At 39.6% G+C, this 18935-nt stretch overlaps 1 protein-coding gene across 5 annotated transcripts in view; it reads right to left on the minus strand.

Moving 5' to 3' along the window:
- sema5a (sema domain, seven thrombospondin repeats (type 1 and type 1-like), transmembrane domain (TM) and short cytoplasmic domain, (semaphorin) 5A) overlaps nt 1–18935 on the minus strand; it is a 147670-nt gene that overhangs the window by 110123 nt on the left and 18612 nt on the right. Inside the window, exon 1 of one of the 5 annotated variants that reach the window (XM_040043679.1) lies at nt 5910–14812. The exons of the other annotated variants lie outside the window; for them this stretch is intronic. The gene's annotated coding sequence lies outside the window, so the exon portion shown is untranslated. Of the gene's footprint in view, nt 1–5909; nt 14813–18935 lie in introns of those variants that run through there. 5 annotated transcript variants of the gene reach the window in all.

Genomic DNA, 18935 nt, shown 5'->3' on the forward strand with positions numbered 1-18935 from the left:
TGGGCTGGAACAATCTAGAAAGGTGTTAAAGCACCTTAATTATAATTGGATAAATCTGACTGGCAGTTTAATAATGTCACGCAAGATAATTGTGTGTGTGTGTGTGTATATACAGCAGGCTTTTGTTGCTTCCAGTAGAGAGACACTATTGTCACTGACCACACATCCTTTTCCCCCTTATCATGTCTCTCAGTAGAGCAGGTTCATGAATGTTCGTGTCAATAAACTTGCAATCATGGTGCTTATCTTCAAGACATAGCTAGCTACAGAAGGAGACCAAGTATAAATACAGCTGCTTTTTAGTTAATGTCAAATGCAACATTTAAAAGGCTCAGAAATATCAGCAATAACACAAACAGAACAATTTTTCTCTGTCTTTCTCCCCACCCCTGCAGTAGCTCTATATTCTGATTAGTATAGGTATAAGTATATAACTATAATTAACATTGAAGCACTGTCATGGACTGCTCAGTAAATGACATTTGATAAATGGAAGGAATTTAAAGCTTGCATAAGTAATTTTCTGTATAATTATTGTAATTAGACAGTACATATGTACATAATGTCCTGTTGAAGTCAGGTTAATTCATATTCAAAAAACTAAATTGAATGATAAATGATAATTACTTTGTTTTATTTAAGGTGTAAGAATACCACCTTCAACTTCTACTTAACAACTTCTACAGCTTTTACTTTAAAAAGTGAAAGATGTAGAAGTTGTTAAGATTACAGGATCGAATATAAAACATGGATTAGTCATTGGTACATGAGTTAGTGAAGTGGGTGGGTTACCAGCTATTGTGAAGCCAGAAGCTGGCCATATTCGCCATCCCCACCTTAACTTATCAAAACCAGGTTTTCTGTGCATGAGAAAGATCTGACTGTGAAATAGAGGGAAACAGCACGCTACCCAACTCACAACTGGTCAATCACACATTTATATATGATCCTTTTTGACAATAATAAGCACCATAACTGTCATACTTTTCACAGTTCCACTGCTGCTTGGAGAGCAGTTCCATGCAAACTGTGGATGACTTTGGCAAGCTACTAATGACCAAAGCAATTGCAGGGGCGTTTTTACCAACCAGTCAGGGAATACACAGTGTTCCTTAGTGAATAGTGGTCATGAAGGGGTTGCTGACCAGTCTCTAGTCACAGCACCTTTAGCAATTGATTTCTTAGTGGCGGCTATCAACCTCCAGCTACCACTTTAATGAACACTTTACCCCTTGAAAGCCTATTTGGTGTAAACCTTGATGCTCTTTTCTGAACAGAGGAGCTTCAGTCATATTTCAGGCCTCCTTGTAGAATAAAATGGCTGGCTTTGTATCAGAAGTAAGAGAGAGTGACCTATGCCTATGCAGGAAACTATGCGGTCGTTCAGTCTGACGTCACTAGCCGTGTCTGGGCCTAAACTCCGCTGCAGGTCCATATATCAAACGATCACTATGGCATTACTGAGAGTTGAAAAACTGTCTAAAGTCTTTCATCTTTAATAAAATGATCAGCGTTCTGCTCTACCAGGTGTAACAATTGAGTTTAACATCCAGGCATCCATGAAAACGGAATTTATGACATTTAACGGAGTTAGAAGTTAGCAGGAAGTTAGCTCGCTAGCTTCTATCTAAATACAATATAGCATGTCCTGTCTGCGGGGTTTTGGAAACAAATTAAAACATACAGCTCTGTTATCACTTCCAACATAAATGAAGACAGAAAACTAAACAGCAGTGACGTTTGTAGGCTTACTGAAGTTTGGCTAGCTGGTATATAATGATGTGCTACATGACCGCTAGCGACACAGCTATGTTAGCATAATATAAACAAGCTAACTTTTTTCCACTCGATAAAAGTTAACGTGAGTGTTCTCGGTGGTCAGGAACAAATGTAATCGCATGGCAGGATGCTGTAAAAGGACCAAACTTCAGCCAGGAGAACAACTGAGATAATCCATCCACAATACGAGGTTAGTCATTCATATACTGCTGCATGGGCTGGGCTGTAGTTACATCCTAAGGTTTTAAAAGCTGAGCTTAAATAAATGATTAGCGGTAATAAAAGCCGAGGGAGGTCAACAGTGATCACTGACTGTTTTAGGAGCTTTTTGAGATTAAATAGAAGAAAATACAAAACATTAAACATGTTAACAACACAAAAGCCATATTAAACGCAGACTACTTTAGGCCCGGAAGTAGGATTCGTCACGTCATCACTTAACGACCGGATTCTAATGGTCACCAAACCACATCTTTGTTAACATATACTTTGATGTCAGAACTTAGTGGAATAATTAGGGGGGTCATGTTCATGTTTCTAAATTAAATATAAAGCTGAAGGCAGCAGGTGGTTAGCTCAGTTTAGCAGAAGACTTGAAGCAGTGGAAAACAAGTAGCAGCGCCCCTGAGCTCACTAATTAATATCATGTCACATCTTGTTTAGATTAAACTGCAAATGTAATCCACTGAAATCTTATGTAGGGTGTTAAACTGTGATGGTCTTGGACTGAAACCTCTACGCCTTTACTAAGCCAATTGTTTGAGACACCACACTATGAATAATTTCGCTAAAATCACTTGAAGCGAAATGTAAACGCAGAAAATAATGCATTCAGTCGCATTTGCACTGTCTGCACTGACGCACATTTGCATATGCATTTTAGGAGCTGAGGTGTTAACTAACTAATCAATTGACGTCTTCCTGCAGTAACAAGTGCAGAGAGGATCATATTAACAACACTATTGATTTTGTCTGAAGGGGACTTCATGATGGTTAAACTGCACTATACATAATGAATAGACTCCTGAATAAACGGTGGCATTGTATTCATCATACTGACACATTCATGTGGGCACACACACACACACACACACATACAAACACACACATGTAAGCACGTTTGTCAAATGTGAGCAGTGCAGTGATGATCCATCTGTCCAAACACAGTCAGGGGAGTGTGAGATCGGGGTCACACCATGGTGCTGATAGATGCTTCTCTCACTCCCACTGGTCTCCCTCTCTCACTCTCTCTATGGCCCCACAGCACACCACCAGTAAAATCAACCCAGACTGTGCTTTAGAGCAGAGCACACAAAGACACTAGCTGCTTTATAAAGCTCTACGCTTGTAAAGCTGCAGACTTATATGTGTGTATTTGGAATGTGACTGGCTGCGTGTTTGCCTGTTTATCACTCTGTCTATCAGGTGGGTTACTGCCAGTGTTGGTTTGTTGTTCTGCGTCTCTGTCTGCCAATTGGTTTCTGCGATTTTGTGTTTAGACCAAAGCGCGCACAGAAATGGAGATGCGTCGCTCTGAAAGGGACAGCCGACTGTCTTATTTTCTAAAATGTCAGACTGACAGATTAGATTATGATGGAACAAAATTATTTGTAGAGAAAGTGACCTGATGAAATAATAAACGGCTAAACAAATGACTCAAGCGTTCAAGCATTGACCAACTAGCTGAGTAGCCAAAACGATTAGCTGTTTTACTGAGTAACCAACAAACAACCAAGCGCCTGCCAGGTTGACAGGATGACTGACAAATGACGTGGCCCAGTAACAAACAAGGTGACTGACTGACAGAGAGACTGATGAGGTGCCTGACTGAGTGAATGACTGCTGTGTGAAACACAACATGACTGACAGAAAGACTGGCCTGTGTTCTTACTTTTGTTATTTTCTGGCTCTAATGGGATTTTCCTTACTGGCACTGGTCTGATTTTTTCCCCCGTCTTATATTGTTATCCCTTCGCGTGCCCCTCTGTCTCCACCTTTCGCTGACCTCTTCCCTCAGTGTTTATGCTCTTAGTCCACCTCGGTCCGCTGGGTGTCTCACAGGCTCAGCGGATGACAGAGAGAATGACGGAGTGATGATTTTGCCATCAAAGGCTCATCGCAGCACAGCAGGGCCCTTTCCGCTCGGTGACCCTCCACATCAGAGGGCAGATTAATTCCTTGCAAAGAATTTTGTTTGTGTCTCTCCAAGAGTGGGATTGAAAAGCATGCTTGGATCAGATGGCTTGTTTCAAAACCTTATCTTTGCTGCACAGTGTGGCTTTTGAAGCACAAATCAAATGTGCAAATGTACAGTTTGGTTCCTCTCTCTCTCTCTTTCGCTCTCTCTCTCTTTCGCTCTCTCTCTCTCTCTCACACACACACACACACACACACACGCACGCACGCACACACACACACACACTGCTGAGTAAACATCTCTCCCAGTTTTCTCCAACTCCAAAAGCATTTCACACTCCAGCTTCTTACTCTGTATCGAAATTTCTCCACAGTTGGATCAAATAAGTCAGTGTGTGTGTGTGTAAACAGTTACACACTCAGGCCTCTGCATGTGTGCTCTATATCCTATACATTATATATGTTACTTTGCCACTCTCACTGATGTCTTGATTAAACAGCATAGCTTTTACCGCAGATTCCTGCACTCGTATTTATAATTTTATGAACTGGTGTAAAAGCTACGTGATTACAAAGGCTGCCAGACATTTGAGTTTTGGACAAAAACAAATTATATTTCTCCTTAAGGGGTGTACTTTGAAGATTAGTTAGTTAGCAAGGGATTAGACAGCTTAAAGGCAAAGTTTTTAGAGTCACAATGGTGGCTCTCTTTTATCCTGGTTAGACCACTATAGAAACCTGCTAAGCACATGGCTCGGTCTGGAGCACGTTATGTTCTGATTTTCAGCCTAAAATCACTGTGAGTGTGATACTGATTGTCAACGAAGGGAACTGGCTCTGTATGGGTCAGTCTTATGATAGAAGTACCATCACACAAAGCTATGAAGTAAAGTTAAAGCTGTGCAAACTGGATGTTTTCAATTCCAAAGAATTTAAAATGAATGGATTCAGTAGGTGATGGAGAAAACGCATAAATGTACTTTTTGTGCTATTCATTACATTCTTATATAGCCAAAGTATAATAGATTTCTATGTACACTTCATCATGGAAATGTCAGACCTGAATGTGATTCACGTTTAACTCTTCACCCCACTTAGACGACTCCTTAATGACGAGTTTTGACACCTCAGTAGATATCAATAAAGATGTGGTTTTACAACCATTAGAATAGACTCCATTAGAGACTAACAAAGTAGATTAGATTAGAGACTACCGTGTTATTTTTGTTCTATAAGCAGGCCTGAAATACAACAGAAACCGGTCAGTTCAGAAAAGCACTTGAAGTCATACTTCTACTAGACTTTCAGGTGGTAAAGAGTTAAAAGTATGAAGATTAAACTTTGAGATTTCTTATGTGTGGCTGCTATGCTAGAATGAGTAAAACAATCAAATAAAATGTATGCATTATCTTTATGAAATTTACAGGCTTAATCATCAGTCTGCATTCTCTTCTTGCCTTATTTGTAGCAAACTTGTATTTTTGATCTCTCTACGACTTGGACAGGGTTTTAATGACCTTATCATAGAGTCTAATGAAGAAAGCCTCAGTTAACAAAGAATGGTGCTAACCATCATTGTGATACCCAGTTACCTTACAGTGGGGTTTTAGGATCTGCCAAGACACCTCATGCAAAGAAAGCTATGTTGAACATGGGTCTACATGAACACTGAGGACCCAATGCAGGACACTGGAGGCAGGAATGCTGAACAAAGTGCAAACTACAAAACTACATGCTACAAAAACTCCAGGAAGAGCTCAGTACATCAGCTCAGACAAAAAAAGAGAGAACAAAAGGAGCGTCCTCCTGACTCCTGTTGTCAATCTTGCTGTCAGACTGACAACAGAGTGAGTGAGGACGTGGACTATAAAAACGAAGGGAACTAACTGACTGCTAGAACACTGGGAAAACTCATTGGAAAGCACTCATAAAGGCTATAAAAGGGATAAAGACAAAGAAGAGCATGGCAATTACTAAAATAAAACAGGACTTACCATAACTGAGACACAGAAGACGCAGAAGATGACACAGGCAGAGTCATCTCACAACACAAAAAGAACCAAAGCTAACAAAACCCTAACACCATAAACGTGGATACGTAAGATTCAAGCTTCTTCATTTAGATTAAAACTTTCCCTTAGAAGTTCAATCTTTTCTAATTAGTTTTCCTTCACATTGTTTTGGACATTTAAAAAATACAGCTTTGTCTCCAAGCGAAAACCAAGAAGACTTTTCTTAACTTTGGACCGACAGCAGCAGGGTGCGTCCTGTCTTTCTTTGTCAGAGCATATTCCAGTCTTTTATCTTCACCTGCACATAATCTGACTGCGAGGATGAAATTCCATTCTGTTCGACAAACAGGTCGAAATTGGAACAAACAGTAAATCGAGCAAATAATGAATTTATTTTTCCTTCGCTGGAATGATGATTCCAATCTGTTGTTGGGTTTGGGACTGCCGAGTAAGATTTGGAAAACACAAGTGCATGACTTTCTGTGTGTTTTCCACTCTCAGCATATGGAGGGAGGCGAGATGGTTGATGAAACACAGGCGCTGGGGACGAGAAACAGACGCAAGCTTCTCTGGTGGTACAGTGAGACATCGCAGGCAGCCTCCTCGGTTTGAGAGCTTAAAGTTCATTTCACGAACCTTTCGCTGAAACTTGTTTTTTTGTTGCTTTTTTGCTATTTTAGGGTCAATCTAAGGTAATCTAAGATCTAAGATAATTGCTCCTGAGTAGCTCAACCTGTACTGCATGCTTACTTCTTTTCCCACAGGCTGGAAAACACAATGAATTTCAAACACACAGAAGGCTGTGTACTGCACGGAGTAGAAAGGCTTTTTTTTTGGACCAGCCTTGATGACTCGCCCTGCCACAACCATAGCTTTGGTCCACTTAAATCGTACATTGCACATATTTGCACACACTCACTGAGCCACAGAGAAACACACACACTAACTCCTTCCACACTCTTGCTCAAAAACACACCCAGCAATTTCACGACAGTCCCACCCTAACTCCCCAGAGCTTCCCAAATTCTGCTGTTATTTTTACTCGGCCTGCTTTCTCTCTAGCACTTGCGCTGATGCTTTACCACGTGTCTGAGTGCGGTCTGCATGTGTGCATCAACGCAACTACAGGAGAGGCACGGCTTAAACAGCCTGCAAAATGTGGCAGGAAAGTGACATCACGTCTGAAGAGAGAGAAATATCCTCTCGCATGCCAACAGAAAGCAATTCCCAGCAGGAGCTTGTGTTGCTGTTTTCTCCTTTTATGATTACTGGAGGTACTGTAATATAACCTGTGACTCCAAACCATTACACGAGGTCAGAGTACAGACCTGAACTGTTTCCTTTCAAGTTTAGGTCAAAGCGAGGCAGAGCCAGAGCTCGTGACCTACACTCCGACTTCATAATTACAGAGTTTATCATCTCAGTGTTTTTTTTTTTCTTCTCAGCTGAGAAGTAACACACTGAGAAGTTGTTTGGCTTTTAGTTAGGCTAAATAAGAAACTGCCAAATCTGGAAACCTATTATAGTTTGCTGACTGGAGTGAATGACAACATATCAAACATTTCAGCTGGTGGTGTTTCCCAGCCTCTAGTCATTGTGATGTTTGGTTGAGTTACATCTTCAACGTTGCCTAGACATCATTGATAGACTTCTTTTAAAGAGAACATTTGTGCTTAAGAAGTATTTACCACTATCTATAGATTAGAATAAAATCAAATATTGTTTCTCGTCAATCAACAACCTCATCCTTTTAAGTCCTCCACTGAATCTGATGCAGTTCACCATGCTGCAAATGAATTTAGATGAACACAACTGTAAATTGCTTGAAAGTATTGGTTATTTATTTAATTACTTAAAAAGTCTGGAGAAGATGTTCTGTTGATGTTTATAAACAACCATGTGCTAAAAAAAAGTCATACTGTGATTGTTGGGAAGGCTGTGCGTTGGTGCTTCACGTCGCTGGTCAGATTTGTGTTAAAAATACAGATGAACAGATGTTATGTTTGATTTTTGGCAAATACAGTCCTCCATTGCTCTTCAAATCAGTGGTTTACCAGTAGGCCACAAAAAAATGCCCAATCAAAAGACCCTGAACTACAAGCAAACTATAAGCAGAAATCAGAAAGCCGCACCAAAAATCTTGTCACTTACCCTAAATATTCTAAATATTCATATACAGAGTCTGTTAAAAGAGATAAGAAGCTGGCAGACTCAGCTTAACATGAAAATCAAGTTGTGTCCAAAGATAACAACACCAATCTACCAGCACCAATAATAATTTAGAGAATTTATGCATTGAAACCACACGTTGTCACCTGTGCGCACGAGTTTTTGTGCAGAAGAACAAATGAGAGACAATTTTATTTGGTGAACTTTAAAGCTCCTGGTAGGTTAAGTTAAAGAAAGAGGACAGGTGGAAAGACCTGACAGAGGACGCTCAGCTGATCCATCTACTGTTCACTGAAGCCTCTTCAGAAATAGTCCCAGTGAAAGGGCGGCTGTCAAGAAGCCATTCTTATGGAAGGGAAACTGAAGAAAAGGCAGAGGTATGCCAAATTACACAAGAACTGTGCTGAAAATCAGCGACAACAGGTCCTATGGAGTGTCCACAGCTGGGCTGCATTTCAGCCACTTGCGCTCAGAATCTTGTCAAAATTAATGGAATTATATACAAAGAAAAGATAACAGCATCTGGAATGTGCTTGATTGACAACAGCTTCATTTTTCAGCATAAATATGATCCCAAACACACTGCAGTTACAGGACATGCAGACCTGGATAAAAAAATGTACAAAGGATCAGTCATGGATTGGCCTCCCCAGAGCCCGGACTATTGAAGCAGTGTGTCTTGACAGAGAAAGGCAGCCAGCATCCAAAGAAGAGCTTTGAGAACCGTTCCTGAAGACCTTTTACATAAAGCTTGCCTAACACAGTGCTGAAGAACCAAGGTGGTCACACCAAAGAACAAATACTGACTTCATACCAAATATTGACTTTTAGGTTCATTAGAATTGTACAAACTCTCTTTTTTGCCTTATATCTGTGTATCTAATTCTGCAGCAACAAAACATTACTGCTCTACAGAAAAAAAATATTGACTCAGACCTGAAGAGATTCCAATAAAGTCCATAAAATAGCAGTTTGTCACTTTGATTTATGCCTGTCTTCAAGGAAGTGAATCAGCATATTTGCCTTCAAGTGTTGAACTGCTTCTTTAATGTTTTCTTAGTGAAAAAGGCCCTGAGAGATTTACATACAGCAAAGACACAGGGAAAAAGGATTATCAGCTATCAGGATCTATAAACCACACACTCAGCCCTTCTGTGCCAATTTCCATCATCACACAAACAGCGCACCTATCCTAACCTTTATAGCCAGGCTGTTGCTGAGGGATGTAACAGTGTCACCTTCTAAAAACAAACGAAACAAAGAGAGGAAAAAAAGAAATGTGGCCGGCCGAGGCACTAATTGACTCTGACACGCAGCCCAGACCCCGAGGCTAGTGTCTGAGCTTCTCTCAGTGTCAAGAAGGCGCTGTTCACAGGGACCAAGTTGTCAAAACAACCTTACAGCGCTGGAGTGGCTTAAATCTCAGAGACGAAACCCACAGTTTGTCACTGCTGTCCAAAAACAACATCACACTGAGAGCTGATATTTCCATATGCGCCTCAGCAGCGTAATGCAGTCACTTCTCTGATAAGGAGAAGGGAGTGTTTTTTTCTGCTGCCACCCATGTTATTAAAAATTTTTGGGCCCTTCTGTAATCCTAAATTCATCAGTGTCTTCGACCACAGCTTATACTTAAGATCAACATCAATCCCCAAAACGCTTGATTGATTTCTGTTTTTCTTTCCCGCATAACTTGAATATGATCAAAATAATCCTTTTTGTGGATGTTTGAAGATTTTTCTGTCATTTCCCCAACATTTAACCGCTTAGGTAATGAACTGGCATCAAAAGATTCCTTACACTTCAAAAGCCTTTGTTCTCCGTGAGGTGTATTAAAAAGAGCCACTTCGCGCTACCAGAGCCGTGACATCTGATGAGTGATCCAAGGCCGTGGCGCGGGAATAGCCACAACACTCAAAGACTTACAGACAAATAACTTGGCAGCAGTGCAGGAAATACAAACACTAAACTCATACCGACACATGCACGTTCACCTGGGACCGCAGCGATAAGGGGCATAAAGCCCACCACTGAGGAATGGTGACATTTTTAAAGCTTTAATTACATGGTTGGCTAACGGGCAGCCGGCTGTCTCACTCGGTGCAAAATTACACTATCACTGTCTAAGGCTGTGCACGAACACAAAGTCGAAAACTGACTTGCCATTCATACAAACACACCTGCCTGCTGAACCTCTGAGGCGAGGACACAGAGCGAGGACGCCCACTGCTCTGCCAGTATCACAGGGAAACCACTAACTATAAGACCAGCTGGCTCATCGACCTATACGTCCAAAAGAGCATTGAAATGCTAGCTTGATGTTAACCACGCTACAAATGAAAAGAAAATTACAGCCATCCAAGGGTAAACTCCTCTCATTCAGCTGAGAAATGAAATCAGTGAGTGGAGATTTTTTTTCTTTTCTGTCTGTTCTTCTGCAGTTTCGAATCATCCAATTACTAATCTTGCAATCAATCATCAGCTTTAGCGTTGACAGAGTACGACTGGGGAATGATGGATGAAATCCCTTACAGATAGATTCCACCACAGGGGAGGTCGAGTCTCTTCGGCTGAGCTTGCTGTGATTGTGCAGAGCTCTCAGCTGTTTGTGCCGTTTGAGCTTCTGCAGCAGAGGTGGAAAGCAAGAAAGGGTATTTAATCATAAAGTTAATACTTAATCGTGGTGCTATTTTGTTTCTATTTAAAGTCCTGTTGGTATATAGCAGCTAATTATATGCAGAGTATATGCAGAGGATTGTCTTTAATTCTTACTGCTGACCCCTGCTAAACAGACTTTTACAGCTTCTTTTAACTCTTCATTTTGGATTTTATCCTGGTGGCCACAAACATGACACCAAATGAATGCTAACATTAGTGCATTTGCTGCTGGATGTGTAAACACTTGCCTGCCAAATCAAAGGGTGTTTACAGGCTGTTTCCACTTTTCCTCACGTGCCAGAAAATCTGTTAGTGCGGCTTTACATGTGAAGCATAAAACAAGATAAAGTATCATTTACTTTTATAGTCTAAACTTGGCAACATGACAGATGAGATTTTTAGAAGACAGTTTTTGGATCCCAATCTTTATTTACCTACATAATGCCATACATAGCTTAAAGTGACTCCTCAAAAATCATCAACTTAATTCCTTGCATGCTTGTGCCAAGCTGTTCCCATTAAGTGGATTTTGAGTAAAGTAAGCCTCAACATCTGTTTGTTGTCTCGTCCTGATGCATATTATGCCAACAGAATATGCATTAATGGTTAATCCAATCAGCTTGTGTGTAAATGAGCTTGTTATACATGGGTTTAATTCAAAAATACATCTGTGCTAGAAAACACTTTGTCTGCAACATATACTGTCATACGTAATTTTTTTTTGTATTTAAATAGCTATATCAATAAAGTCATTTTTTCACTTGCAATTTTTTCCTTTCTATTCTATCACAAAAACATGTGACGTGACCAAAAACCTTTTAACACCACATGCTGTATTCAAATTAAATCGTAAAATGGTAACAGATCCATTAGAATAATCAATCAGGAGTTTTGTTGAGGTGGACACACAAACATCAGTTATTGAGGGGTCATGTCAACTGTTATTTGACTACTACTACACTCATCAATCAGACACTGTCCTCAGTGACAATTGGTATGGCAGATTTTGTAACATCATTTAGTCAAAGAGGATTTCATAATTTCTGCTATGGTCGTACATCATGTGCTATTTTGTTTGCCTACACATGTCAATAACTTGAACCTGACAAGATTATAATAACAAGCTGGGAAAACAGTGTTTTTTTAAGCTGGACTAATTCACGTGGCTTGAAATCTTATTGTTTTAAGTACACTGTATAAATACATATATTGTTAGGCATATAAAATAAGACAAAATGCTGACAATATACACTGATAATACATTGCATGACCATATGTCCAGCCCATCCTTGCTGATGCAACCACACAGTTGTGTGGATCGGTGGACAGATATACTGATGACTGGCCGAAACACGTTGGCCAAGTAATAAAATCGTTCTTTACACTACAAGTGCTGCTGGAGCTTCAGACTTTTCACTACTACACTCGACAGCCAGACACTGCCAAATAAAGGGGGGGGGGGGGGGGAAATCGATACAGCACAGCATCGCGATATGTTGCGTGGCGATTTTGTATCAATACAGCGACATCCAATATCGATAACTTATTAAATAAATGAAAATACTATGAATAAGGGGGCTCATCTCAACCTTTCTGCAAACAGTCTACATCTACTGTCCAACCCTGCTAAGTGTACAGTGATATGAGTGGTAAGCAAGATTTTGTTCAGTTAAATATAACCCATATAGTCAAAGAGGATCTCTTGATTTTCATTATAGTTATATATTTACATCCCTTACAGCTTACCTATACATGGACTATATCCCATTGCCTACATGCACACACATACAGTCTATTTATTAACTTAGACATTCTGATGAAATTAAACTGATATGGTTCTTTCATAAGGTGTAACTATGTAGCCTTTGGTAGGTGGTTGCTAGGTAACATGAAGACATAATATCTGATATAGACAAGAACGTTCAGGGGCCTAAAATGTACCTGTGTTCCCATTTTGGTTGTTCAACTCGTGATTATGTAGGAGTAGTTTGCAGGCGAACAAACAGAGCTTTTGTGTATTAGAGTAAGATTACTTTTTTTAACTTTTGGTTTGCGTTTGGTTGAACGTTTGCTAAATTAGTCAGATTTAATAAAAGACTGGTAACCCAATTTCACCAGAAAACATAAATCGGTGATGATTTATTAATAAGACTGATGTTTATTTTGGCTACTGGAAAGAAACCAGACTGCAAGTGGGATAGCTCTAACCAAGCTGATGTTCGATACTTTTTCAGCCCATCTCAATATAGCTTTTTATTTAATTTTTTTTTAAAAATTTATTTTAAGTTGGCTGGTTCCTAACAAAAATCCCAAATGGTCAAAAGAGGGCAAAAAAGCAGGCAGAAGTGTGCGGCAATCAATCTTTCCACATGTTTCTTACAATCAACACATCGAAGAAAACAAGCCTAACAAGCAGCCAAATCCTACAGCTCAGTAATTATATGCCTGAAAAACAACAACATAGGTATGAAAAAGAAAAACATGAACAGATATACTTCAGCACACATAAGGGACCTACAGATGGGGAGGGAGTAATAAGAAAGCTGCCTTGAGATGAGTAGTCTTTCTGTATCTGAAGAAATGTGGCAGGAGGGATAGTAAATTAGTTCCCGGCTCCACTGGAACCAATTAATTACCCGTATGTGTGCATTCGTGTAAGCCTGTGCGTGTCTGTTCAGTGTCAGGCCTTTGTAATTTGTCGCGTTAACATCAGAGATAGGCACAATGGCAGAAAGTTAGAGCGTTAATGAAAAGCAGAGATGAGTTTGGTTAACAGCAGCTGTTTCAACACAGAAGGGACGCAGCAGAAGTGGTCTTTGTGCGTACGCGCCTGCCCGAGCCTGCATCTCCCCGAACTTATCTCCCAAGGGTAAACTGGAACAAGAGATGAGCAGAGTTGGAGACGGAGCCTGCAGACATCTGATGTGATTGTGTCTCCGCTAGACAGAGCAAACAGATGTAGGCCTGTCTCTCTTGTCTCGCTCTTTATTTCCTCGCCGTGGTACTGAGGAATTTTGAAGGATTGCGTTTCACTGCGAGCTGAACGGACCAGTCCACTTTGACAGTTAGCCTCCTCAAAATAGAGACGCCCAAGACTTCCTGCCACTTTCAGAGGCAAGCTGCACACCTTAGCCCCAGGCATCTTGTATTTCTGGATCTACTGAGGCCATGTAAAGGCAAAAACTTATATAAGGATGGAATGTGCTACTTCAGTAATTCTTCTCCTTCTCTTTTCTGTTCACTTCTACAGGAGCAGGGCCTACGGGTAAAGACTTTAATTGGGCATTTGATTCCCACTTGGCGTCCAGAAGAAGACTTATTTTAGTCCGCGGTACAATTAGGAGGTGTAGCAAATGTTTTGATTCTGCAGTTATTTATATCACAGGCACTAATATCACAACTGCACTTTTAAAAACAAATGTGTTAAAAATTTATTTAAGTTTGCTAGCTTGGAGCTCGGTTTATATTCAGTTAAAGCTGAACCTGAAAACACGGACAACCAGCTGCTACACCGACACAAAAAAATAGAATTTAAACAAAAATCTGAAATATATTAATTTCACTAGTAAGTTTTTCGAGCCTCCGTTGCATTAATGTCAGTAATGCTTCTTGAGGTCATTGGATGAAGATATGAAAATGGTTGGTTAATAAGCTTATTTACATCTTGTGAGGACGCGAGTGAGTAAATCAAATGATTTGTGCTACGTCTTTGAAATGCACCACATTAAAGAGGCTAACTTTTAACATCAGGGCTCAGTGATTAGGATTCTGCAGGGAGGCGGTAATTGCATTTCCGTCTGTGTGATCCAGCGTATTTTCCCCACGAGAGAGGCCAGGCTGTTTTGAAACAATCACAACATCTCGCAACACCCTCTCAGAGGGGAAAAAAACTGCGAAAGCAAAGGGCAAGTGACATTAATATATGCTGAGCTGTCCATCATTGTGTGAATGATCCAAGTGCATTGTGTTTTAATAGTAGCATGCTTCTGATATCCAGCAAAATGATTTTTCTTTAAAAAGTCAATCAAACAACAAAATTTTGTACAATATAACGTACAATATCGAGACACAAAAATACAACCTCAGTTCTTAATAAGTTTGATGCTTTGTAAATGCAAATAAGAACAGAATGTGATGATTTGTAAATCTCATAAATCCAGATTTTATACTCAATAGAACATAGAAAACAGATAATTTTGAACACTGAACTTGATAACAGCAACATGTCTCAAAAAAGCTGTGAGAGAGCCACGTTTCCCACTCTGTAGCATCTCCTCTTGTTTTAACAACAGTCCAAATTATAGGAACTGAGGAATGTTGTCCCATTCTTGTCTGATATAGGATTCTAGCTGCTCAGCAGACCTGGGTCTTCTTGGTCTTTGCACCCATTAAAAAAAACTTATGGCTTCTTCTTTGGTTAACAAAGTTTAAACCTACAATTGTGGATGGTTGATAGTTATTTGTGGAGGTGTTCCTGAGCCTGTGCAGTGATTTCCATCACAGATTCATTCATCTGAGAGCCTGAAAATCTCAGCCATCTAATAGTGATTTTCAGACTTATTTCTTGCGCACTGAGACATTTTTGCAGATTCTCTGAATCTGTTGATAATATTATAGACTGTAGATGATGGGATATTCAAAGTCTTCACAATTTAATGTTGAGGGATATTATTTTAAAATGGTTCTACAACTTGAGTTTTTTGCAGATTACTTCCTCGAAGCTGCCTCTATAAGATGTTCTTTTTATACTCATGTTACTCACCTGCTGCAAATAACCTAACTAGTTATAAATCTGTTTCTTTTTATTTTACAGCCCTTTGTTGACCCCATCTAAATATTTTGCTGCATTGCTGCCATCAAAATCAATAATCAATAGGCTAATATTGATTACTGAAATAATAAAATGTCTCATTTTCAGATCATTTTTGTTCAGCCACTGGATTTGCCATCATTATGATCTGATTTTATTCACGTTGGGGTTGTATGATTTTTTAATGCACTGACTTCTGAGACTAGTAGAAATAAATGATCAAAAACACATTACATAAGGTTTAATATTATTTGACCTCATTTGCATGTTTAATCTTCCTGGTGACATCTATAAGTTTATAACAAGTGAAACACCTACATGCTATCGTTCTTACGAAATCTGCCTTCATCGTGTGCAGCATCTCCACAAACTCACACACATATTGCAAGGCTAGTTATGGATCAGGAGGGAGACCAGGTTGTCTGCCAATCAGAATCAGTTGTTTGATCTTCAGCTCCTCCCATCCATATGTTTAAATATCCTAAGACAAAATAATAAGCTCCTGATGCATTGCGTTCACAAATGTTACACAAGGCTTATAGGTATAAGAAAAAAGAACCAGTATGAATGAGTGTGTGTTTGGATGAATGCCCAGTTAGAGTAGGAAAGCGCTATATGAGTGCCAGTCCATTTACCATTTACACAATCATATAACATGCAAGCTACTGAGATTAGCTTACTAATGGACACTTTTATGTGTGTACCCCAGAAGGAAGCAAACAGCAGGCTCATCAATCTGGCAACATTCGCTTTTAAGTAAAAACATTAATTTATCTAAATATCACAGCACCATCAGTAACATTAAATTCATATAGTGGATGTTGGGTTGATTGAGGCATTAAGCAAATTGACTTAAACATTGTATTTATTAAATATTCCAGTAGTGATAGTGTGTTTCACTACTGGTTTCATTTAATTACTTTTATTATGCATTTTCTGAGCTTTCCTTTAGAAAAGTCTGCAGAGATTTAATACATGTATTTGATTAAAAATATATCCATAAATACACGTTTCCAATAAAAAAAGAGATTTTTTCACAACATTGGGAGCAAGGAATATTTTATTCCTAAACAGAGTGGATTTTTTTGACAGCATTTTCTCATTTATGCAATGCTAAAAAAAGAAAAACTTCCATCATTTCCTTTGTAAGCGAAAAACATTCATATTGATTATTATTGTAAAAGAAAATTCATGCACACTAAGACAGATGAGCCCTATTTGCATATTAAAATCTCAGTTCATCAACTAGTTTTTTAAAAATATCTTATTAACCTTAACACCATCCTCCATGTGCGGCATGAATATTCAGCACTCCAGCGCTATTTATAAAGTACTCATTGCTGACGGCTTTAACAACCCACATTTCCCCTCTAACAGAGACACTCACTGGATTACTGTAAGGTAAAAGAGCTTAAACCACGCCACATCATTATTTCACCTCACATCAATAGACGTCATTATCTACATGCTTAGGTCCAAAGGCTTAATGACCAGGTTGTCCTTCACCATGTGCTCATTAACCACTGTGACAAAGCCTTTTGTGCAGGTAGATTTCCTCTGTAAATGCCAATTGGAAGGTCATGAGAAGTACTGAATTGGAGCACAAGTTGACAAAGTGCCAGTGAAGAAATGCAGGTTAAATGAGAGTTTTACCCTGCCAAGTAAGCCCTGCCTCATGTTAACCAAACCAAACAGGAACTACTAACATCGTTAAAACTCCCAAAGTGAAATTTGCCTTTGCAGGCTGTTTCATAGACTTTCATATAATAGCACTGAGGTGGGGAGGTGGTGCATTTGAGAAGCTGCCACGCTTTGGAGACAAGAACAGGAGGGGAAACTTCAAACTTCAGAGGGAAACTGGGAAACTGAGGCTCAAGCAGATTTTCTTCGGGTGTCATTACTGATGCTGATCCCTCGGCACGTCATGCTCCGCTCTTACTAATCAGGTCTCACCATAATGTTTCCTCACTGTCTCTCTCTCTCTGATCAATGACACTCTGCCCTCCTTTAAAAGCATGAAACCTCAGACAGAAAGCGTGAACTGCACAGCTAATCCACTCCACCAGTGTACTGCTAAATTACGCTACAAAGAATGGATAGGTGGGTGCGATGAAAGTAGAGCAGGTAAAGATTATATCTGGCCACACAGGGACAATCAAAGAACTGCAAACAAAGACGTGACTCTGAAAACAGGGAGGAACCTGAACCTGCCTGGTCAGTTCCACCTTTGATTCTGACCATTTTGGAATGAGCATCACAGAGCCACATTCAATCATCGCTTCACTAATGTGCTTTACAGTATTTCAAGGTGAAAGAACTGCTGACATTGCCATTTGCAGTCAGACTTTGAGATGGTTTAGAAAAAATACGAAAAACACTTCAGGGAAGCTGTGCAGCATTCAGCTGGGAGGTCAGTTCTGGTTTTAATAAAAAAAAAAGAAAGAAGAAAAATTCAAGGCTATTTTGAGTTAGACAAAGAGCTGCAGTAGCTTGTAATTAGGCTGAAAAGTGCACTTTGCCTGAGACAGTGCGCAGAAGGCTGTTTTTATGACTATAGTTGATTTCCTCTGGTCTGAATTCAGTGGATAAAGAGAGCATGGCAGCTCCTAAAAGTGATGCAGTGGAAGGGGTTTGATATTCTTTCACAGAAAATGTATTACTAAAAGCCAAGCTGGAGCATTCACATACTCACATGTATCTGCACAGGAAGGTCCTGCAAAAACTCCCCAAATATAAAAAAGGCAAGAAGACCTCACTTCATACCCAGAGTAGCCTCTTGTAGCTATTGATTGTGATCCCATTCAGATATGCAAAGCACACCTGACCATGAGCTCTGTCTAGCTCAGGCTTGCAGAGCGCTCCTTGAAGTTGGGTCAGTCTGGGGTTGGATCATCTTCCCTCAATCTCCTCTAAAGGTTTTCACAACACTCGTGCATCTGTTTTTTTCATCACACAGACAAGTTGAAGGTGGCGTCTGTGCCCTCGGGTCAAATAAAAATTCAGACAAAGATCATCATAACCGCATATCTTATTCAATCTTTCATGGTCCAAGGGAGTTTCACATAGGTGCATTATGCAAATGTAACATTTGTAAAGCAGTCATATTGAGTGGGTACTCCAAAACCAGCAGACATGCAGAGTTTAGTTCTCGTTATTTAAAGTTATTTTCATTCACAGAGAGAGGCACAACATAAAACACATTACTATTAATTTGAACATAAATTTTGACACAGGAGGTGTCCTTCCTCCTTGTTTGCTTTAATTAAACTGCAAATTCTTCTTTGAAAGCAAATATTAAATCTGTGCTACTGTTTAACTACTGCAAAGATCCGGGTGTTACATAATTTAAAAAATTGTAGTGTTGTTTTTTT

This window comes from Simochromis diagramma, unplaced genomic scaffold (genome assembly GCF_900408965.1).
Source record: "Simochromis diagramma unplaced genomic scaffold, fSimDia1.1 OVJJ01000602.1, whole genome shotgun sequence".
NCBI lineage: Eukaryota > Metazoa > Chordata > Actinopteri > Cichliformes > Cichlidae > Simochromis > Simochromis diagramma.